This window comes from Halictus rubicundus, chromosome 1, assembly GCF_050948215.1.
Source record: "Halictus rubicundus isolate RS-2024b chromosome 1, iyHalRubi1_principal, whole genome shotgun sequence".
In the NCBI taxonomy this organism is placed as follows: Eukaryota; Metazoa; Arthropoda; class Insecta; order Hymenoptera; family Halictidae; genus Halictus; species Halictus rubicundus.
Window position 1 is genome coordinate 20,549,097 of NC_135149.1, and position 22,958 is coordinate 20,572,054.

General features: G+C 45.6%; 1 protein-coding gene across 7 annotated transcripts in view; it reads left to right on the forward strand.

The window, feature by feature from the left end:
- Lar (tyrosine-protein phosphatase Lar) overlaps positions 1 to 22,958 on the forward strand; it is a 447,011-nt gene that overhangs the window by 117,069 nt on the left and 306,984 nt on the right. For 4 of the 7 annotated variants that reach the window (XM_076792933.1, XM_076792965.1, XM_076792957.1 and 1 more), the window contains exons 1-2: positions 8,783 to 8,982; positions 10,973 to 11,088. The gene's annotated coding sequence lies outside the window, so the exon portion shown is untranslated. Of the gene's footprint in view, positions 1 to 8,782; positions 8,983 to 10,972; positions 11,089 to 22,958 lie in introns of those variants that run through there. The other 3 variants (XM_076792934.1, XM_076792940.1, XM_076792949.1) reach the window with 3 other exon arrangements.

The window sequence follows — 22,958 nt, forward strand, 5'->3', positions numbered from 1 at the left end:
ACGATACGTGACAAACATCCCTGAACTACGCGATCCCGAACGCTCCACACAGGAACAGTCCCTTCAGCTCTCTCGTCACTACTTTGACAGCCCGCTCTACCGTGCATATCAAAACCTCTGCAATGCCAAAAGAATCTTTGCAAATCGTTTGCTTCATGGGAATATTCTTTTCGGAATATAAAATACTTGTCTTACCTTCCTCTAACACTTTACCCTCGATTGTTCCCTGTAATGGGTCACGAAGAGATTGCATAGAAGCTCTCTTAACACGATCCAGAATCTTTAAGTTAAATTCATAGCTGTTGTATGATTGTTCACACTTTGAGTGCCAATCTAGCAGCCTTAACAATTTCACCAATTGTACCGTAACGTAGATTGAATAAATGTTTAACTTCGCCTGTACCGAGATACAGTTGATAAGTATAAACTGCCACTTAATTGCAACTATTAAGTCCGAGACTGTAAGAATTGCATGAACATCCCCAGTCCGCAGAAAGGCAAATGTAACCGAGATTAAATAAGTGAACAGCGAAAACCGAGCTGTACGAACTGATAAAGGCACGAGACAAAAGATTGTACTCTTTACTTCTCTCAAGACGGTTCTCTCGCAGCTCTGAAATGTCTTGCAGTCGCCGAACTGCTCGTTAACAAGGGCCAGCAACAAATGCCGTAATTCGGGAACGGGGGAACGCGGAGCGATACATATACACACGGGGAGAAAAAAGGAAACATTTTACGCTCGCGATCCAGAGCCGTGTACCTCGATTCTCTTCGGTGCTTCGCCTCGGAAGAGTACTTCCACTTTCACGCGAAACTTTCTTCTTTCGTTTCTGTCTCGGAACTTGGTCGAACTCGTGGAACAACGTTACACGAACATCCGGGGAAAAAGTTCTCCTCCTCCTCCTCCTCCTCTGTTCGGTCTATATGTCCGCTCTCTTCCATCCTTTCTCTCTCCATTTCTCTGTCTCTGTTATATACTCGATCGCGCGCGTGGCTACAAATACCGTGCACGAGAGAATTGAGATAAACACACGGACGTGTCTGGCCCGGAACTCGCGAGTAACCGCTCTCCACCGTTGATTACGGGTATCGGCGCGGTTTTGTTTTCATCCTTCGTTCCGCTTGGTACCGTGTTTCCCAGCGACCCGCTCTCCTATTTTTCGATCTTCCCTCGCGAGAGACACGGCCACGTTTGACCAACAACGGGATCCCCCGAAGTCTCCGCACCGAATAAACGAACTCCACCGACCGAGACTCGAGCTTAGGTTATACCACTGATTGCTTGCGGTTGCTCCGAAAAGTATTAGCGCGCTATGTTTTCGAAAAGTTGTCGGTACTTGTCAATTTGTTGTTGATTGGCACATCGATACTCATGAAAGTCGGACGAAATGGTGGATCCCGTCATCTTTTCTCTCCATCCTTACCCTTCTCCACTTTCCCATTTCTCTTCCTCTCCATTCATTCCCTTCAACCTTCTCCTTCCAGCTTACTATTCCATCCTTCCCTAGAACTCCTCTAACCTCTTCCCCCCTCTCCCAGATCCATTTACAAGTTACACCCTTCGGCCTTTACACGGCCGTAGCTCGCCTCCTTTTTACGTAACCCTAAAAAGAATTGACGAACGATCTCACGATGGATCGATCCCCCTTCCAGGATGCCCGTGTATCCCTGATTTCACTCACTTTCGGGCGGATCGAAGTTAACTTACATTCGTTCCGCGAGCACGTAGCCCAGTTATTTCATCGATGTAAAGAATTCGCCGGGAGTTCGCCGTTGCGGATCCAGCGATCTGGATACTTTACCGATACGAGACGCTGCCATGAATTCTCAAGAAGGTTTCGAACGCACGCGTACACACGTACACACGTAAACACACACGCTCGTAGCTTCGCCGAGGAGATCTCGTCTCGAGGCGGTCAGAGATCCCTTTCTAAAAATTAAAAAGGGAAACGTCCGGTCCGGGAGCCACGAGTCTGGACACGAAGGTTCGATTCATCGAGGGGATGCGAGCGTGTTTCCCGGTATCGTTCCCCGGGAATCGCGGTCGCTATATGGACGAAAATTCTGATCGTGGCTACGCATGTATGCGCCACGGAGAACCGTGTGTTTTCTTATTTGTAATAACGTAGAGTCTGCGGGAAACTTCGACGGAAGAGCTTCTATCGGTGAAATTTGCGAGACCGTTAGATCGTTCCCCTTGCTCCGCCGTCTAAACACCTTCTAAACGGCATCGGGGAGCATGTGTTCGGAAATTTGGCACCGTTCTTCAACTCGTTGGGAATCCGGAGCCGTTGTACGCAACCCGCGAACATAGACGGCCCGAGGAGAACGTTGCGTAATACTCGCGCGATTATACGGGAACGTTCCACGGAATATCACGGCAATTGGAACACATAGTCTGGAGAAGTTCGCTACCACCGGTCTCGTGGCTAATTGAATTTTCGTGTTGAATTTCCTTCAGCCCCGCGGACAATCGATTCAGGCTAAAATAACGAATCCTTTTTCCATCTTGGAGCGCTCCCCTCGGTTTCCGGTTTGAGCGATCGCGTGGCAAGTCGCATGCATTCGGAAACCGACGAGACTTCGGGGGCGATGGAAAGAAAACGTCGGAGCTATCGGTGCGGAAAATCACTTGGTTTTTCTGGGGGATCTTTTAAGCCTCGGCTCGGGGAGCTCGTTTTGCTGTCCGGGGCGAAATATGCGGGATTCGTGTTCCTCGATTAATACAGCGCTCTTTCCTGGCGTTGATTTGTATATAATGTAGGTACATTATAAAATAACTTTCGATGAAATTCTCTCAAAAGTACATGGAAGAATTAATGTATATTCGGACAAGCAATTTCCGGGATAAAAATTCATAAGCACCGTCTGATTGGGACAGCGGGTGGGAAAAATTGTAAAGTTTAAAGGCCTGTATTGTATAAGCAAATTAGAAGCCAACAAAGTAATGACTTAAATACCCTTTGATTTCGTCTAGACTACATCATACTCGATTTTGAAGACTCTGAACAGTTTGAAACAGTCTGTACCAGTGACTTGGAAAAAATGTATTTCAATGTAGTACATGAACAAAATTAGTACGATTTGACAGGCTGTATTTTATAAACAAATTTGAAATTAGCAAAGCGATGACTCAAACTACCCCTAATTTCGTGTATACTACATCACGGAGCATTCTCAACAAGATCCTGACAATGGATATACGTTTTTATCAAGCATATACTCACATCTAAAAATAAAGAAACCTTGGAAAGTATCTAAAATGACACAGGAAAAAAAATATATTGAAAGTTCGCGAGGGAGGTACGTGAAGGTACAACGTTCCGCTATTTCCCATTTCGCACAGAATGTCAAGTTAAAACACAGGCTAGCATAAGGCTCCATTACAGGAGCTAATCAATCAAAGACGCACGAGGAAGACAATTACTTGACGAGCGGGTAAACTGCTCTCGCGATAATTAACAAAGCAGAATAACAGGTGTCGGATGCGGTTGCTTGCAACCGGTTCAAGGTAGAAATCTTTGACTGGATTACGAGACATAGTGCATACCGAAGAAGCCTCGTCTCGTTTGCGTAGGTCACGCGTCGTGTGCATCGAATACCTCGGGGGGAGATAGAAAAGCGTTCGGCTGAGGATGCGCCGATAGAGAAAGACAAGGAAGGGAGGGAACAAGAGAAAAAGAAAAAGAGAAGGGAAACGAGCCAAACAAACTGCCCGGAAGGAGTCTAAAGAACCGTTCGAGATTAAGAATCGACGGCAACTCGTTCGTAATCGCATCTGGGCTTTCGCGATCGATTTACGTCGAATTTCCAGGAAGGTTCCATGGCTTACCCAAAGATTTATCCCGTGGGAAATCAGTTAGTTTCGTTCGTTTGAACGAAACTCGTGGCGATCGAGGAAGCCGAGGCGAGGCGAGACGAGGCAGGGTGAGGCAGGGCGAGGCAGGGGCCTCTCGAACAGCCCCGAATAATCGGTCACCGAACCGTTAAGGTCGATAGCCGATGGTCTACGAAATTTATGTGCACACTTTTCCCCCTCGCAAACCCCCCGAGGGAATGAAACCAGGGGACCCTCGTTCTCATTCGTCCCCATGCTTCCAGGCATCTTATAAATTCTTATCATTTTAAGGAACGCGGGAGCGCGCGCGCGCGAACACGGACCGGAATCTCCGCGCAGCTCGCAATCTCTTTACGGTGCGACGCTCCGTACGGGAATTCTATTACAAAATGGAGGCGAACGGACCGCGCATGCATACAGTACCACGCAAAATAATAGCCCACCCAATACTTCTGTCTATTCCCGAATGCACGCGCAAGAATCTCTACCCTGTACATCGCGGGTCTTGTTCTAGGTAAACTTACTGAAAATCGCTTTCCTGGAACGTGGATTATAAAAGTTGAAGAAGATGTTAAACGGGAGCCAGTCTCAGCGAAACAAAATAATAGCTCATTCAATGTGCTTCCCTATATTCTCTGTCCTATTCTACGTAAACGGACCGAAAATCGCTTTTGTGAGTTATAAAAGTTGAACAAGAAGATGTAACTGAAAGCAAGCCTCAGTGGGTCAAAATGATAGTGCACCCAATACTTTTGTCTATTCCTTGAATGTAGCGAAAGAATTCCTATATTCCTACCTTTCGCATACCCTGTATTTTGCATGTCCTGTTCTACCTAAGCGTACCGAAAATCGCTTTCCCGGAACGTGGATTATAAAAGTTGAAAAAGAAGATGTAAACGAAAGCTAAAGTTTCGGTGGTATGAAATGATAGGCCATGTGCTGCTCTATTTCTCAATATATATTCAAGAATTTCTACATTTTGCATACCCTCTATATTGCATGAAAATCGTTTTCGTAGAACGTGGATTATAAAAGTCTCAGTGCCATGAATTCTTCAGTTCCTTATTAGTAGACCGCAGATTGTATGCATTTAAAGAATTTAAAGACATGGTTGTGCTGTTTTCGGCTTGTTAAAATTATTGAAGAAAAAAATGCTCTTTCGTTCAGCTCCTGTTTCTTATAACTGAGTCAAACAATTTTTATTTTGCATAAAAATCCGCAGTCTACTTATTACCTGAGGCGCTAACGAATGTCAAAATGTTAATTAGATTCTCAGGCATCGTTCTATTATACTATTGGATGACTGCAAAACTTCGACGGAATCCCTAGCATTTACAAGAAGTAGAATTGGTCGGTCATGATCAGACGCACCAGCCGATATTCAACAGCAAGCGTAACCCGGATTCTCAAACTCCCATTTCTCGAAAACGAAGCGTCAACCAAAAAAATGTTACTGGTCCTTTATTACCTTTTTTTTTTATATACAATCAGTTCGTGTCCGCCCATCCTGATACACTCTGTACGAAGTGATATAACACCGAGTACCAGTAAAATAAAAAATTGCGTCTGGTGTAGTTTCACACAGAAGGGAATTCAAACCAGTGCAAATCGATAGCGTTCAGTTGAGGTTATGAAAAAGAAAGATAGAGTTACAAAATACTAACAAACTTTCTGTTTGTTGTGTAAACGCATTTAGCACGTAGCGTGCATAATTCAGCTGTCGTTCTCGTTACTCTTCGCGACTCGTGTTCCGCGGAAGCGATTTTCATCGTGTTCCCACATAATGGCACGTGCAAAATATCGAATAGGTTATCATCTTGTCAGGGACTGTACGTACAACAAGCCAGCCGAGTCGTCCGAGTGTACCGCGCAAGAAGCAACAGCTCTAATCAAAACCGAAGCGGAACAACAGACTCGGCGTTCGCCCGCGGAAATGATTATGTGGAAGTCCGTGTGTATCGTTGTTTAAATAATTCATCGGTGGCCGTTTACAACGAGGAATTCCATGCGCGCGGCGCTGTGCAGCGTTACATTATGCAGATATTCCAATATTCGCGTGATATCTCGATACTATCGGGTATCGCGCGAAACAATCTCGGGAATCATCAATACCTTATGAGGCTGGACGATATAGAAAAAAAAAAAAAAAAAAATAGAAGAAGGGAAAACACATAGGCGAGATAAAAAGGAGAGTCGGCCGCATTGTTTTGTCATAGGGTACGGCCGCCGCGCCGGTACATAACATCTGTACATGTGTGTATCGGATAATGTGTGTACGCGCGTGTATCCGATGAGACATGCAACGCTATGTACGCAATCATATCGACCTGCATGCCGAATGCACGCGAACCCCGGACATGCTCGTACAACAAAATGTTTCTACGCCCGCGTACCGTTACATGCCGCAACAATTTTGTTTTCCCTGTGCCGTGCCGTGCCGCCGCGGATGCCTATGATTCCGTTCTCGAGCCACGGTTTTTCAAATTTCGGGGATGCGGATCGCGTGTGCCGTGCGATCCGCCGGGCATAAAAAATGGGAATTCCATGCACCGGACGGGGACCAGAGCGAAAACGAGATAGAGAAAGCGCGCGCGCGCGAGAGTGAGACAGAGGGAGAGAGAGAGAGAAAAATAACGGACAAAAAGAGTCCGTCTAAAAGCTCTTCCCTAGTATCGGGCAGGCCGGCGCACAGCAAAAGTTCGCGAAGTAATCAGAAACATGGAAAGAGACCGCTCGGCGTTACGCTCGCGTTTATGCGAGTTTGAAACTCCGCCCCCGTCGTCGTCCTGCCATCCGAGCCACCCTTCCGTTGTAACAGCCACGGGAAACGAAAACACATCTCTGGGGCCCGGAGAGTTCTCTCTTAGTTCTCGGGGGCCGGTCTCTTCGTATGAATTATTAGCCTAAGTTGCGCGCAACGTCGGCGTCGGCGACGGTGCCGGCCGCGGCCGAGTTATTTTTCATTCATCCCGTATTTTAATTTCAAAGAACGCGCGGCCCGAACGCCAAGAGTGTACGCGAGGTCCGTTTGATTTCGGAGAGGTTACCCGAAAGGAGAGGAGAGACGGCCGAGAAGCATCCGGAGATGCATCTCATTATAATATTCATAGAAACGACGCGACGGCGGCGTGCAACGTCTGCGAGAGCATACCGAGGCGAAAGTACAGCGGGAGAAACGGGTATCGAGGCTCTCTCCCTCCTTCTCTCTGTCTCTCTCTTCTCCTCTCCTCTCCTCTCCTCCTCGGCCCTCCCCCGAAATTGTTGACAGTAATTAACCGTGCTATGCGAGACTGAAACAGAAGCTGGAAGTCACCAAACTTCGTTCGAGAGTTCGTTAAGGAAGTTACCTGCTTCCGTATGGCAGCGGGATAACCAAACTCACGTAACGACTCTTAACGCGATGGCCGCCGCATAACGAACGCAAAATTCCCGGCTCGAAGAACACGTATCCGACGGTGCTCACAATTTGTCGCACGCGACATCTGACATACGTTCTGCGTCAGGAAACTTGCGATTAGTTGGATACACCAGATCCAACTTAATCCCACGCAAATGGCCGTCTTTAAGCGCCGCGTCGACATCCTGAGATGCGTCGATTACGGACGCCATTGCACGATAAAATCAGCCTTTATTTTTCGCAAAGTTTGTACTAGAAACTAGAAGGTAGACGTAGCTTTGTCGATAATTCTCGGTAGAGCGTGTTTCCATCGCTGAACGAATATTGCCTACAACACTCGTTTCGAGCAAATTCTGCATTATTAATGCACCATTTTATCGTTCTAGCGTTTTACGTCGTCTTAAAATTCTAATCTTCTCCCGAACGTCTCGTGAATCTCTCAACACTTTTAGCGCCACTTCGGCAACTTCGAATACTCCGTACGATCAACGCAATTTATTTAATTAAATAAATATTGATAAGCTTAGAAACGTTAAAATGTTTTGTCGAATGCAACGCGTCTCTTTTAAGAAATATTAAAGCAAACAGGAGAAAGTCGTTGAGTCTGAATATTATGCTGGGCATTACGATTTTTAATACCGCGGTGTATAAGATTAGACTATTTTTAAGTAAATTACAAGATCGTGAACGTCGCATATGTACGCGGGACGGTGGTAGCGGATGTGTTAAGCAGATTTTAATGAAAGTTCTACCGAATATAGTACATCTACATTATCCCATATGCAGGGGGCGAAAACAGCCTTCAATCTTATGGATATAAAAATATATTTTTTAAAAATATCTCGACCACCATAGCGGTCAGGAGAGGCAAAATTGAAAAGATGTACGTGTCAAGTATTGTGCAACAGACCACATTCCGTGTAAAGTTGATTAAAATCGGCGTTTCCTTGAAAAGCCTTAAGAAATGACGGGTTGCAACATTGAATAAATGTCCGCTTCAAACCGTACGACTTTTTCGAGAAAAAATAAGTGCGGGTAAGTGAATGAATTTAATTTCGCATTGTTGCGTTAAATGAGCGACTGTAACGGACATTGAAAAAGACGCGTGACGGTAGTTTAACGCACGGCTGGACACGCACTACATTTAATGCGACAAATTGGAATTATACGCACGTGTCGAATAAACAATAATAATTTAATCATTACCGTTTGTTTATACGATAAACCCATTATACGTATAATTTGCAGAATAATATCGGAGTACGATGTGCAAGTTGCGCGCGGTCCGGTGCGCTTTCGAATGCGCCGACGGAAGAGTTTAAAGCGTTTAACAGAGACCGGTGTCGACAAACGGTTTTCATGAAATATTAATCTGGAATTTCATAAATATGCGGGTGTTTCTCCAATGCTTTCCTGAAGGGAACCTCGACGCGCCATCTTTCGGAGACCTGGCGCAACGTTTGAATCCGGCGCCATGAGTTTACTGCTCGTGGGTAACACGCACGTGTACCGAGGATCGCCGAGAGATGTCGGTGGTCGCCGAGCGAAGGCAACATGGCGCCCAGTGTTAACACCGCTATGGCGAGTTTCTTGTCAGTTTCTTGAATTGTTGCCTTTTTTATACGATTTACACGAGTTTACCGAGGAGCAGTGCGCAACGAACGAACGAGGTGTACCCTAATTAACGATGTAACGTTGACGAGCGGTGGTTAACTGTCGAACGAGCCCCGCGAATGCGAGAATTGTGGTAAGTGTTTTGCTCGTGCTCCGTGCGTAATCGTTTGTTCTGCCTTTCCACCGTCGCCCTCCAAACAAGGGGCCAATCAATTTGTTTACATAGCGTACTGAATTAATTGCACATCGCCGGCAACGTGCAACGAACGTCGTGAACCGTGAGTTTGGTCGAAACGCGGCGGCCGTGTCACACGGGAAACATTCCGAGAGAAGCATGCGTCGCGTGTTACTCGACCGCGTCAGTGCTATCTAACCTCTCCTACCTCGACACGCTTTTCTTCCGTGTTTCGAGCGGACTGCCACCGTTGTTTGTACTTGCCCGTGCCATTTTCAATTATTCTCCTACTCCTTCCATCAAATTTCATCCGTATTTCCGAATGATCCTTTTACATCGTCGACTGACTCCTCCGAGAGCACCACACCGAACCACTGTGTTTTCCTTTCATTCTCGCTCGAACTTCTCGCAAGGAAAAGTATCGATTTTCTCGCAGATTCAAAATTGTTCCGTGTTCTGTTCAATTACTTCAACGACACGATGAAAAATGGACGCGCACCCCGAATTTATCTTCTCCCCCTTTCACGGACAGCTTGACGAGCCGTTGGTAAACAAAAACTTTCTATTTTACTGAAAACGCGTTATTTATTCGACGGTGGACGTGGGCGCCAAATATAAATCTGTAGGAGATTGAAATTTCTCTGGGTCCGTTTGTTTCTTTTTTCGGACCGGTAGCGGGGTAAACGACTTTCGATATGTTATTGCAAATATTCAGATATTTATTTTAGTGATGCCAAATACAAATATAACGATTATTCAAATTACTTTGAATTTATGTTTTTTTTTGGAGTGATGGCAGAATGACTGCCACTATATTATAAATATGGAATTATTCGGTTGATATATTCCAAGTAGGATTTAAATAGGTCATTAAACATATTCCAAAATTATATTGTTTTTCTTTGGACTGGTGGAAAAGAAACGATAAATTAATTTGAATTTAAATATAATTTCGAATTTCTAGGGACGAATAAGAGGGTGGTAAATAGAACGTTCCTTATTTTATTATACACATATAATTATTTATTCTGTAATTTATAAATATAAACATGTAAATTATTTACATTACGCAAAATTTATGTTTCTCGAACAGAGAGATAAGGGACTGGTAAACGACGTCCGCAATTTCATCATAAACATACAATTATTTATCCTGCGTTTTCTAAACGCGCGAAAATTATAAATTGGTTATTAAAATTACACAAACATTCCGGATACAATAAACCACATGTTACGTTTAATTATCTCAACAATAAATGATTACTCCGCAATCATAATTCAAACATCCGTAAACATGAAATTATTTATTTCCTGTTTTCCTAGCGCGCGACAAACATAAATAGACTATTGATATAATGCATAAAACAATTCGGCACATCGGTAAAGAGGGCTGGGGCTGAGGGTGGCAAACATTCAATTATTTATTCTATGCATTGTACGTATTCGATTCCCGTAATAAACACAAGTATGTAGGTTATTAAAATTGCATACAGATTGTTGACAAAATAATTTCGTCGTTCAACGAACCTTATGCACTCATTACACGATACGTTGCATTATTTTAACGACACAATAAAGCATCGTCGCGAAAACAATTTGTCTTGTACCTGTTTTTTTGCTGGCGGACAGACTATTAAATAATAAACAAGGACTTACGGAGTTATCCTGCGAGCGTGTAATTATTCATGGCGTTTCGAAGCTTGCGAGATGCTCGAGCTGTAATAATAAATGATTCGATATTTAGAAATTAGCCGGGAAAGTAGTTGTGCGAGTACTTTTCTTCTCGGCTATCCCCTCGGTTTGTTATTTACACGGCTGGGGTTTATTGCGAGCAAAAGTGGTCGGTTAACGGCTTAAGGATTACAACGGTTTGCATGCGAATTGCCGGAATAAAAAAGTTGCAATTTGTTTCGAAGTGTTTAATCTTGTTTCATATGTTTGCTTGCAGAACGAGCTTAAAAAGGATCGACACTGAGGGAAAGAGAGAGACACACAGGTGCGTACCAACGCAGCCGTCCCCAGAGGGAATGCTCGAAAACATTCAGACAGAATTCGCAGACAAACGTATGTTTTTATTTCAGTTACAATTTTTCATTCGTTTCTCTCTATACACACACACGTACAGTCGCCCACGAAAATATTCGTGCGCCCATTAAATGAGAATAACATTTTTTTATTGAACTATGCGACTTGTTCGATCAAATTTTTAGCATAAATTTACAAAGCACATATTTTAAATTTTCATTACGGGCTGAAATAAATGTTTTAAAAAGTGCCTTTTTTATCTAATTCCTACCAATTGCAATTTTGTAAAATTTTTTTCTGCAGATCACCTAGTAAATCAATACTGGTGATTGCTGAAAAAGGTCAAGTGGTTTGGTTCAATTTTAAAAGTTATTACGACTCAAAGGGCGCTCGGATACTTTCGTGGGTCATTGTTCACACACGTATATTCGGTAACACGCGCTCGCGTTTTCCCGACCGGTCTTGCGGGTTCATTTTTCATTCGCGCTCTCCGAATAAGATCTGCAAAATTCGACCGATTACCTCGTTGCCCTCGTTATTACGCGACCGTTGCGCATTTCGCATTGTTACGGAATATTTCGAGTACAATACGACCGAAAGTTTAATGAAATTTCATAAATAGACCGCGGGTTTTGCGCTCGTTCATAACACGCGCGCGCCCACGCACACAACGCAACAGACGAAAATTCCGCGTCGGTAAACGGGCAAATGAAGTTTAATGAGCTTTTTATTTTGTTTAAAATTTGATGGCACTCTTAATAGAGTCAACAAGTTTTCGGTTGATTCTCCTGGTTTCTGTAAATTAGTCCGCGGGAAGCCGATGTTTGCGGAGACCGTCCCGCCCGCCGTTCGCGGCTAATGAAATTTTTAATTTATTCGCGGATCCGGTTAAAACTTCCCGATCGAGGGAATAGGTTTTTGTTCGCGCCGCGGCGCGGGTATGAATCCACGCGAGAACGTGTACACGATATAATAACCATCGATAAACGTTCGTCACGATGTATTCTTTCCAGCGGATAACGTCGTCAATTGTCGCATAGTAGGGTCATTTACTATGAAACGCATTTTCTCGGTGAACGATGTCTCTGCTGTGCGATATTGGACGATATCTCCCACAATAGTTCCGTGCCGATGAAGTATTAGCGCGACCATTGTTTCCTTGTTTTATACGCGCGCTGTTACCGAATATCCCTGAGATTCTCTTGTTCTTTTTATTTTCACGAGAACACGCCCATTCCATCGTTTCTTAATTTTTCAAACTCTCCATTCGATCTCTTCGAGGACGAGCGATCACGCATCACAAGTTAATCCTCTAAATAAGATCAGTATACGTATATTTTCCTAAAGGAGATCCTCGTCCACGAAAGGTTGATATCACTTTATTCGCACGTAATGTCCCCTACACATTTTCCCTTATTGTTTTCTTATTTTTTGTACACACACCTACACGAGGAATTTATTCACAGATGGTAATTGCGTTAGCGTGTCCAGCGACTCGAATGTCCGTTTTCCTTACTGCAGCAGGATTTAAGAGAGCCGTGCCCACTAATTCCTGAATTAACATTCTCCTCCATCGTTAAACGCTTCCTCCAGTTTTAATTATTTTTAATTTACTCCCCGTACACGTGACTTTTTACGGTATTCATTTAACTTTCCCGCACCTGTTACATTTAAGAGTGATACAACCGAGTATTAGCAGCGTCCCCGTACCCCTTATTCTCGAGCAGTGCGTTTTAATGTCCCCAGGTGTAATTAAGTCCATAATTTCCTTCGTCAACGACTATCCGGCGAATCTAGCCCCCCGAAAGCAGCGCCTTGTACAGAGATTTACACGTTTCCACGAATAAACTGCTCAATCGGAATGAATTAAACCAGCGATTTCGAAATCTTCCGACCGGGGGTTGCGAAAGGGTGCGTTTTACCGACTTGCTTTTCAACCCCTCTGCTTTACCATCGTTCGAAACGTTAGAAAGCAAGGTAAGTCCTTTCCCGACGTACCCGAAATGCCTTGCCGACGATTCGCAAACCATCTTACCGACTGTTTCGTTCCCAACCGTAGATCATAGCCCGTTTTACCGACAGCAATTCGCGTCGCGATCTTCCGCACCATGCACAGATCATGGAAAACCCTAGGCTATTTTCCAGTTTTCCTAGGGTATTCTCATGGGATATCATCCGGCGTTATTCCCCAGAATCATACCGACCGTCGAAACCCTAGAAATCCAGAAGAGTATCGTTCACCGACAGCACAGAGAACGATAGCGAGCTAAACTCAGAGAATAATCGAAGTGGCCGTAATAATAATGATCAAGCGAATTTGCGAAATGCATTGTACTCTCTAACGAGTTATCCGACTCGATAGCGTGGCCGTTCTACGAGTACTTAGCCTGATGAACCTGTTTCAATTGCGATGCGCGCCGCGTATAGATGAAATTGACCGTCTGCGCAAATATTTGCAAGTAGATTGCGCGGCCCGCGAATTCGATAGATTAAAAAACAATCGAGCCACTGACCAGAAACCGACAGAGAGACTGTTATATGCCATCGGCTAATCATATTTCCCGCGGATCGATAGCCTGTTTTTTTGTTTTTTCTCCCGTATGAATATGCAGCGTGTCATGACGATCGAGGGGCTAATATTTCGAAAAACAAGACCCGTCCTTTGCAGGCGTTGTTGTACAAGGACTTAACGAAATACTTACCAGGAGCCTATTGGATCAACTATTAAAAAGGGAATTAAAAATCTTGTGTTAAAAAATAATCCTCAAAGAAATGACTTACAATTAGTTATTATACGTTCCTGAGTTACAGTAACATTGTTATTGCTGTTGAATAGCTTTTAAAGAAATATTGTATTTAGCTGCGAATGACGAACCTTTGGAATGTATCAAACGTGTTGAATGATAAAAGATTTCATTTACATTCACAATACATACATTTGTGTACATGAAGCGTGAGAAGTAGACAGCGGATCTTGAAAAGTTGAAAATAATGTGTCCATGTTGTTCCATTGATGTTTCGTTTGACAACAAGGAACGACGCGGTTTATGCGACCACGCAGTAGAATCGGTCTGTAATGATCGGACACATCGATCGGATGGCTTCAACGGGATGCAAGGGATATCGGGGCGTTTCTATGAAACAATTTCGTTCCATAGTTTCGACTCACTTTTGCATGAGGAACCAGCCACGCCGGAGTAACACGATTGCCGGGGCGCGCCCTTTGCCGAGCGCCGTATGAAAGGAATCCGGTATATCGAGAACAAGGGGTTGCCAGTGACGTTTGCCAAGCCATGTATGGCTAAAGAGAGAAAACACAGCGGCCCGGTTGTAAAAGCTCGAATCAAAGCCGGTGGGTGGTTTGACTCGTGCTTGAAGCGCGTTCGTTCACACGCGAGCAAACTTCCGATCACGCGCACTCACATATTATTTTTAATCGCTCGATATCGTGTCCAAATGCCCGTACCCGTTACTCGTACCCGCGCAACGCTGGCGGCCTACGACCCGCAGTAATTGGATTACAGTTCTTTTTGCTCCGTTCCCTACATAGACATTCATCCCATTACCCACCCCCGCAGCCGTGTCACGCTCGAATTCAGACATCGGTTTCGTTAATTCGGTACCCGGTTTCCTTTATACCCCCGAAGGAGATGTTTTCGACCGATCGATAGGCCCTCGACACGCGTCCCGAACCTTTTCCGAAGCTGTTCTTCGTCCCTCCTACACCGCGAAACAGAGTTAACCCACTATTACACAGTGTAACTTTCGTGCCACGTGCCGATGTTTCTGCATTTTTCTCCGCAATCTTATCAATTTTTCATTTCTTTCCAATGTGATTTGATCATCAATAATGTTTGTCTTAGATGTTCGAAGAGATGCGTATAGTTTTAACTACTACCACAAAATCTTCATCGCAAACACCCAAATGGAATTTTAATTCTAACAATATTCCGAATTTTATATTAAAACATTATAAGCAGGTTTCTCAGCTATTGCGTGAAACGAGTGCCTATTTTTTCAGCCGCTTAAATAGGTCGGCCCGTTTTAACCGGCAGAGAACGCACTCTGCAAGGAAAATAATGCGTGCGACGGGGTTAATGGATCGCGGTCGTTTTTTTAGGATAATTTCCCGGATCTCCTTAATAGAGAGATACTTGCTTGGCCGAGCTGGGTAGCTCGTGTTCATCTTGTTGCCGGAATTCGTCGGTGGCAAGGCGAGCCCATGGGTCTAAAAAGAATAGCAAAGGGTGAAAAGTAACTGACCGCAAAAGCGACGGGGGCTGGGGGTGGGCGGTTTTTTTCCCCTGTTTCGTTCTGCTCTTTTTGCGGAAAGCCCCATTCGTTCATTAGACTGGAGCCGTCGGCCGAAGCCTGCGCTTCCCTCGGCTTCCCTAACCGCATCCTACGATCTTTTCTTTTCCTTCCATTCGCTCGTCTTCCTCACGGTCCCCCACAGATCTCTGCAACGCGATTCCGATATTTCATACGCGGTGAACTCGTCGTGTTGCATCGCGTTTTAATGAAATGCGTCAGGTTTCGCGGTTTTGAGTTGCAAAAATAATTAAATCTGTTACGCGAGGGTAGAACTGCTTACGAACATGATCCCGAATCGGAATAGAGTCGCGAATACTCGGCCACCAATATTCAGCCACCCTCTTCGAAATTCTAAGAATGTTTTATTACTGCTGATGTAGCTAAGCAATTTTTAAAAAACATTTATTGTGTTTTCTTTCGATATTGAAACAAGGGATTCTTTCTGCAATGTATTTCTAATTAGACCATTTTCTAACTAGACCATTTTGTGGTGATAAATTAAAGAAAGAACGAAGAAAACTTTTCTGTTGTTTCCTTCACGCCGGAATGAAATTCTGCATTGTTCCGTCGTCAATATTTAGCTAATAGATCCAGCTATTCATTTTTCCCGGGGAAATAATGAACGACAAAGAAGTTCGACAATAAATCCTAGAGTAAGGGGTTGAACTTCCTCGAGAGAATGTTATGGCAGAGTCGTATGCATGCAAAATAAAGGATTCTATTTGTCGACCCGCCGCATCGGGCGGCCCGTTAACAACCCAGAGACAAGGAACGCCTGTAAAATAAACGAAAGACTGTCGGCCGGCGAAGTTAGGGTGGTTTAACGACTTTAATGACCCCGCGATTACGTCGGCCACAGTCACGCCGGTTTAACAGGCGATAAATAAAGCGTAGACACGAGCGCCGACAACATGCGACCGCGCGCGCGTTCTTTCTCGCGGCCAGATTTCGTCGGACCTTTGTCTCCGTTGTCTGGCCCATTGTCTTCCGCGGGTTTCGGGACGCTCGGTGCAGCAACGTTGTTATCTTCCAGGAATTAATATACACGAATGACCCGGGATTACTTCTAGCTGTACACTGCCGGTCCGAAAGCTCGCAATCGCCGTGTTTCCTCTGATGAATTTTCCCCCTTTCTGTTTGTACAAACGCCCATTTTTCTTACGATTAATTTTGATATATATATATATATATATATATATATATACATATAAAATATTAATAAACGCGCGGGATGTATTCAACTGCGTTCGTTGAATAATTCGCAGGGGAACATTTTTGCGGAGCATTTTAATTGCAGCTCGGCGGGAGTATTTCGAAATTAAAATTTCATATTTTTTTCGTGTGTCAGGTTACCGTCGAAACAAAAATTCTGTAAAATAATTGAGAGGAAACGAGCGATGTTTTAGATGTAGCTGGCGAGGTACATAGATGGTGGTGCTGTGTTCCCTTTATAGGTGAATGGGGGAACTATTTGTAGTTAAATGGAATTGTTGATTCAACGAGGATATCTCGGTTTCCATCATCGATCCCGAGTTTTCGGCTGGGGCGCGGTGTGTATATTTAATTGCGTAATATGAAGTACACATAATAGCTAAATAAACACTCGGTGGAAGGAGATGGGGAATGTAGGGAAAGGAGTTATCGCGGAGCAAAGGATAAAGGGACGGGAGATTCCGTGCCCCGTGATATTTTAGGGTAACGCCGGGAGATCCGAAGTACGTACACTCGCGAATTGCGGTGGAACCTGAACCAAGGCACGGCATAACTACTGCCCGAGGCTGATGCTTCGCCACCGGGTTCAGGTTCCCTGGTTTGCCAAGGGAAATCCCACCCCTTTGCTACTACTCTGGCAACCCTCTTACCTCTTAGGGCCTCGTCTCGTTGTCACCGACGTTTGCCTCTCACCTTGCCTTCTGAAGAGAGCTGCTTAAGTTGCTCGTTCTTTCTTGATCCGGAGGCCGGCTCCTCTCCTCTCTCCTCTCTCTCTCTCTTTTCTCTGTTCTTGTCCCCTTTAGCTGGTGGTCCTCCCGCGACTTTTCCTTGCGAGGCTCGCGCCACTAATTAATTAAGAACGCTCGAGAGAACGGGGATTCCAAGACAACCGACGAGATGAAATATTCGACGAAGTTTGCTCATTTTTCATGGGCCGTGATGCCACGCGACACCAGCCAACGAGATCGCGTTTTAAAGATGCATCCTCGCATCCTTGATTTTTCAACGGTATACGAGCACTATTAAAACTGAATACCTCGGTTCTAATTAGCCGTACTGTGGCTGGCACTCGTGTCCTACAGGTGATTGTAGATTCTTGTACGAGGGCAACCCCTAAACTTCGGAAGCGTGTTTCTCGGACACCATGTAAGGTATTTGAATGAATCCAAAGGCAAATAGTGGTTGACAGCTACCTCTTTCATACATGTTCTTTTCAAAATTTTGAGTCATTCATTAGGGGTAGAAAAAAATTGTTTTATGAAGTCCCAAATCGTCTTGTATTCTCAAAAAATCTACTCGAGGCTACCACCCCTAATTTCACCCCTTAAGCTACTGGGACGAATTAAATGGCAAACAATAGACCCAGGTGAACTTTATTGCATACATTTTTTCGAAAATTTTGAGTCGCTTCTGAAGACCATTAAAAATTAATTTTCCGGGGCTCGTCTATGACAACAACTTGAAGGATACCAGCTCAGTGTGCGGGTAGATAAACGACTCTAGTCAAGTTTGTAATTATAATTTTATTATTCCAGCACGTATCCATGTAGAATTCGTTACAATATAATTAAGAATATGGCTGTTCACAGCCAGCTCCGATTTTCCCCGGTGTCTTAAACTCTGATTTGCGACGGAGTAGCGGTTCCGCTTGTCGAATCACAGGGAAAGAAGGCGGATCGTGTTTGTCGGGAAAACCAGCCGACACACCCGATTTCATTACTGTCACTTAAAGGGTAAGCCGAGCTTAAACCCTGCTCCACGCGATCGTACACTCGCCGCATTAACGTTGAAACGGGTTCTAGCAGCGGGATCCGAACGATACGAGCGGAAATACATCTTAGTTTGTTCGACGCGTACCAAAGGCGAGCAAAATTAAACGCGGGGATGGGGGAGAGGGGAAGCTCTTTCTGTTTCTTTATCGCGGCGAGCCTCGAGGAGGGAGCAAGAGGAAGAGAGAGAGAGAGAGAGAGAGAGAGAGAGAGAGAGAGAGAGAGAGAGAGAGCGAGGAAAAGAGAGAAAGAGGAAGCGTCGATACGGTCTTCTCCGGGCTGGGAAACTTCTCGGACGAATCGAATGAAATCCAAGTAGTACTCGCGTACCACTTTCCACCGCGCGGAAATCTGTTATTGGGAAACTTTACACGGTACTTGTTGATATAGGACCATGATCAAGGGGCGAATTATTAAGCACTCGTTCCGGGACGAAAGTTGTCGGGGCGAGGACGTTAAGCGAGTCTCCGACCGCCGCCATATATTTCGCTTAATCGATTTCCCACCGTAATAGGGAATAAACGAGATTCGGAACGAATTCGTATTCCGGCTGGCGCGCCAACTTCTCGCAAGGACCCGTTAAACCGTCTCGCGAAACTTGCTCTCCAGCTCGAATCGAAGAATTTGCACGTACGGTCGACGAACGAGCGCGCGCGGTCTTTTGGCGAGATATCCTTTCCCTTTCTCTCCCTCTGCGTCACCGAACGGAAAGAAGGTGTGTTTCGAGCGATGAAAAGTTCTCAGATTTTATTGCGCCCCACACGATTCACGCCGGAAAACGTTCCGTGAAAACGGCCGGGCTGATCCGCGCGTGCTCAATCGTGTTTTCCACAAAATCGCATCTAATTTACGCGACGCGTCGCAGTCGCTTCTAGCTGCGACGCGATCGTAAATTAGGGTGCGGATATACTGACCGCGATTTTCGATCGCGTCCCACACATAAATCCCGAGAACTGCGATTTTTTTTCAACAATTTTTTCACGCGACAGCTATTGAATTAATGCTTCCGGCTTGTCGACAAATCAGGGGTTGTTGGATCAGAGGGGTTTGAGGCTTCCACGATCTGGAATTGTGCAATTTATTCCACGAACTAACTTCAAAAAATCACGATCTTCGTGAATCCTTCGTTACAAATTTCGAGTTTTTGTGATATCAATTTCAGTGACCGGGATGAAAGATCAAACCGGCTTGACAGACGAGGAGTTAGTATAGCAGTGCCCTGATGTTCGAGGGGTAGGTCGAGGAAGTGGGGCAACGGGTTAAAAGTACTGCGGGGTATGTCCGATCGGTAAGATTTCGGGTTAGGAAACCGATCGATCGGTAGCCGGACATTGCGAGCGCTGTCCACCGAGTGAACAATGGACATTAGCCCTGATTAGGACATGCAACTGACACCGTATACGTAATCTGCTCTGTATTCCTGGAGGGCAGAGTCGGTAGAGAGTCGGTTCATGGTGATCCAAGGACCTGGTTCCATAATGGTATTAGTGCGACGGCAGCGCTCACGGTAGAACGCCCAGAGACCATGCAATCATTGGCACGCGAGAGCGCGCCCTGTTACTGCCCGGCGATAAGGACTACAATCGGCCCCTGCGACCGACCACTCTGTTCCCGATGCTTTCCACTCTACCCAGCTCCTCCGTTGGAAATAGTAAACTCGCCTAAAGGATTCTTCCTGGCCCGAGCAACGTTTCTCCGAGGGCAGAAACGACGCCGCGAGAAACCCGCAATCCGAAAAAGAAACGCTCGGGCCGACTGGAATTTCACTTACCGCCGAATCGACGGCACACTCCGATGTAATAGGACGTCGGACGAGGGTGCTGAAACACGTACGCCGACCAACTTGATGCGATTTACCGACCACAACCCCCGCTGATGATCGATTCGATTTTTCGGAGACCGGTTTCTTCCTCCCACGATTTTACTTCACCGCGACGAACCTCCTGCGAAACTCAGCTTCGCCAAATCGGTGCTCTCTTCTTTCTGGACTTGGTGGGTTCGTCGTTCTGAAAGATGGGAAGGTTTGGTGACCGCTAAAAAGATCCCCCACAAAAAAGGGGGAGGATTAGGGGGGGGGATTAGGTCCTCTAATCTCTGTAATTTGACGTTCGTAGATTTTCGTGCTCGTTTAAAAGTGCGCTGAGAATGGGGAAAGAGATCGAAAACAGAAATTAATAATATAATGGCAATTTGTATTTCGCATATTAATCCGCAGTCTAGCGATACACAATATCTGAGATCGTGCAACGCAGGTCGCACAGAACTGCCGCGTCGTTTTCGTAGGTTAAAAAGAAGATTCTTGCGTTCTCCTGAATCTGCAAGACTCCTCATAGACCCTCGATAAAGGTCTCAGTCACCGTAAAAGAAGCAAAATCGCCGAGACAGTCTGCAGAGTCTGTCGAAATCCTATCCAGAGCTGGAAGACGCAACGCAGAGAAGGCGCGCGATCCTGGCTCCGTGTTCTGTGCCTGGAAGAAACCATACGATAACAAGATTGTGCTAGGATAAACAAGTAAATAACGTGCATTATCCCGGCGAGAAAAATATTTTCGAAACGCGGCGACACACGAGTCCGGGAGAGGTAGGTAGGTAGGTGGGTAGCTAGTCTAGGAGAAGAACAGCGACGGGGGAAGAAAGGCGAGAGCGAAAACTGGAGCAAACAACTCGGCACCATCTTTAATGCAGGACATCTCGAGAACCGAGGCCGCGCCGCGCGCACGAGAGAAAGAGAGGCGGGTTTCGTGATACTCTTAGGGAAACCTCTCCGAAGAATTCCAGCGTTTCCTCGCGGCCCCGTAGTAAAGAGCACAAAGTATGGAAGGAAGAAGGTATCCGACGCGTTGGGACCGGGGGATTTTATTATCAGGGGAAAGAGAGACACGCATGGCGTCTCGCGCCTATAATTGTGCTCGAATAAAAGAAGTGCTCCTCTCGAGCCTATCTGAGAAAAAGGGAGAAAGAGGAAGAGAGAGCGTTCTAAGGGATGAGCAGGTTATCGTCGATCCTATAGACCCGTTCGAGAATCTAATTACAAGGAAGCCGGGGCTGTTCGCCATCCGGGACCTTTGCCGACATTACGTCGAGCTCCGGGTACACGGTTGCTCTCTGTTTTTCCATTTTACGAGCGACGGAAGTCGTCTTAGTCTCAGCAGCTATCGACTATCTCGACGTATACTTTGCCTCGGAACACGCCGCATCTTCCCTCTTTGATCGAGATAAAAGAGAGGAGCAAAGATGGACACGATTCGCGTGTCGCCTAGCATAGTCGTGCTGCTTTCACTATAGCCGGCGTCGATCTTGGAAAATTACGCGAAACGGCCGTGGATAGACCGGATAATCCGACAACAGGATTTCTCTCGTCTCTAAATGCTTCGAGCTTGAAAGTTTAATGAAAAGCGTTACCGTACGGGGTCCTCGGTCGGTCGAGACACACCTCCCCTCTCCTCTCCGACTGGTTAAGTCTCAGAGAGAGACAGAGAGAGAGAGAGAGAATGGCTCTTTAAATCTTATCCGGATTCGAATGTACGATTATCGGGCGAACGGGAAGGGTACACGGAATGGGTGGAATTGGATAAAACGTCGTTAATCGTTGAACAAAGCTGGCATTGTCGCGCTAATCAGCAATGGCCGACTTGATCGGAAATAAATTGTCGAGAACGAGAGAGAGAGAGAGAGAGAGAGAGAGAGAGAGAGAACCGGGCGCGGCCCCGCGCGCGTTTTCCGCCGAGCACGAACGCCACTTTTCTTTATTGCGCTTTCATACGTGTACTGGGTACGTTTTGGCGCTGCTCCGGCGACTTGAAATTTACCAGGCTGCTTTTTCACCCGTCTCGAGCACACGTTCTCGCGGACGTAAATACGTATGAACGCGTGCGCGGTCCATACGTGCCGCGGCGATAACGCCGCAGATCGCCCCCCCCCCCCCGATCTTCAGTGTACCCGCCTCCGAAATATCCATCTCTCCCCCACCCTTCCGAAGTTAATGCCACCGAAAGAGAGAGAGAGAGAGAGAGAGAGAGAGAGAGAGAGAGAGAGAGAGCTGCCTTCTAATGTTTGCTTTTGTTTGAATACAGAAACTTCGCGCGCTAACGCTAACGTATGCTCTAATAAGTCCGGCATTGTTTGCTCTTGAAACTCTCTTGTGCTCTGTTTGCTGGTTTCTTGCTCGCGGTAGTCTTGCGTACGTCAATAAGTCGCGCGAATATAGTGAAGTCGGTACGATGTTTGATTACGTTTGCATTTGACTTGTTCGATGTTGCGTGTCTGCGACGGTTCTGTTTCATCGTAACGTTGAATTTCTGGAGAGCTTTCTATCTACTCTTCCTCGCTGTTACGCAGCCAATGCAACGGAAAAACCCAGCGAGAAACTTACTGCCTCACGCCCTGACCGTAATTCCAAGTCATTAGTTTATAGACACAATCCATTTATTACAGACAAATTTTCAGACATTCCATAGCCCCCCAATAATCATAAAAAGGAGACCCCACCAATCGAGTAAATTGCGAGATACCTGGAGTTAAGGTTTTATTAGTATGACCCAGGTCATCTTTCGCCCATCTGGCAAATTTCATAGCAAACTTCTTTGTCACCCAGGCTGCCAATCAACACTCAAA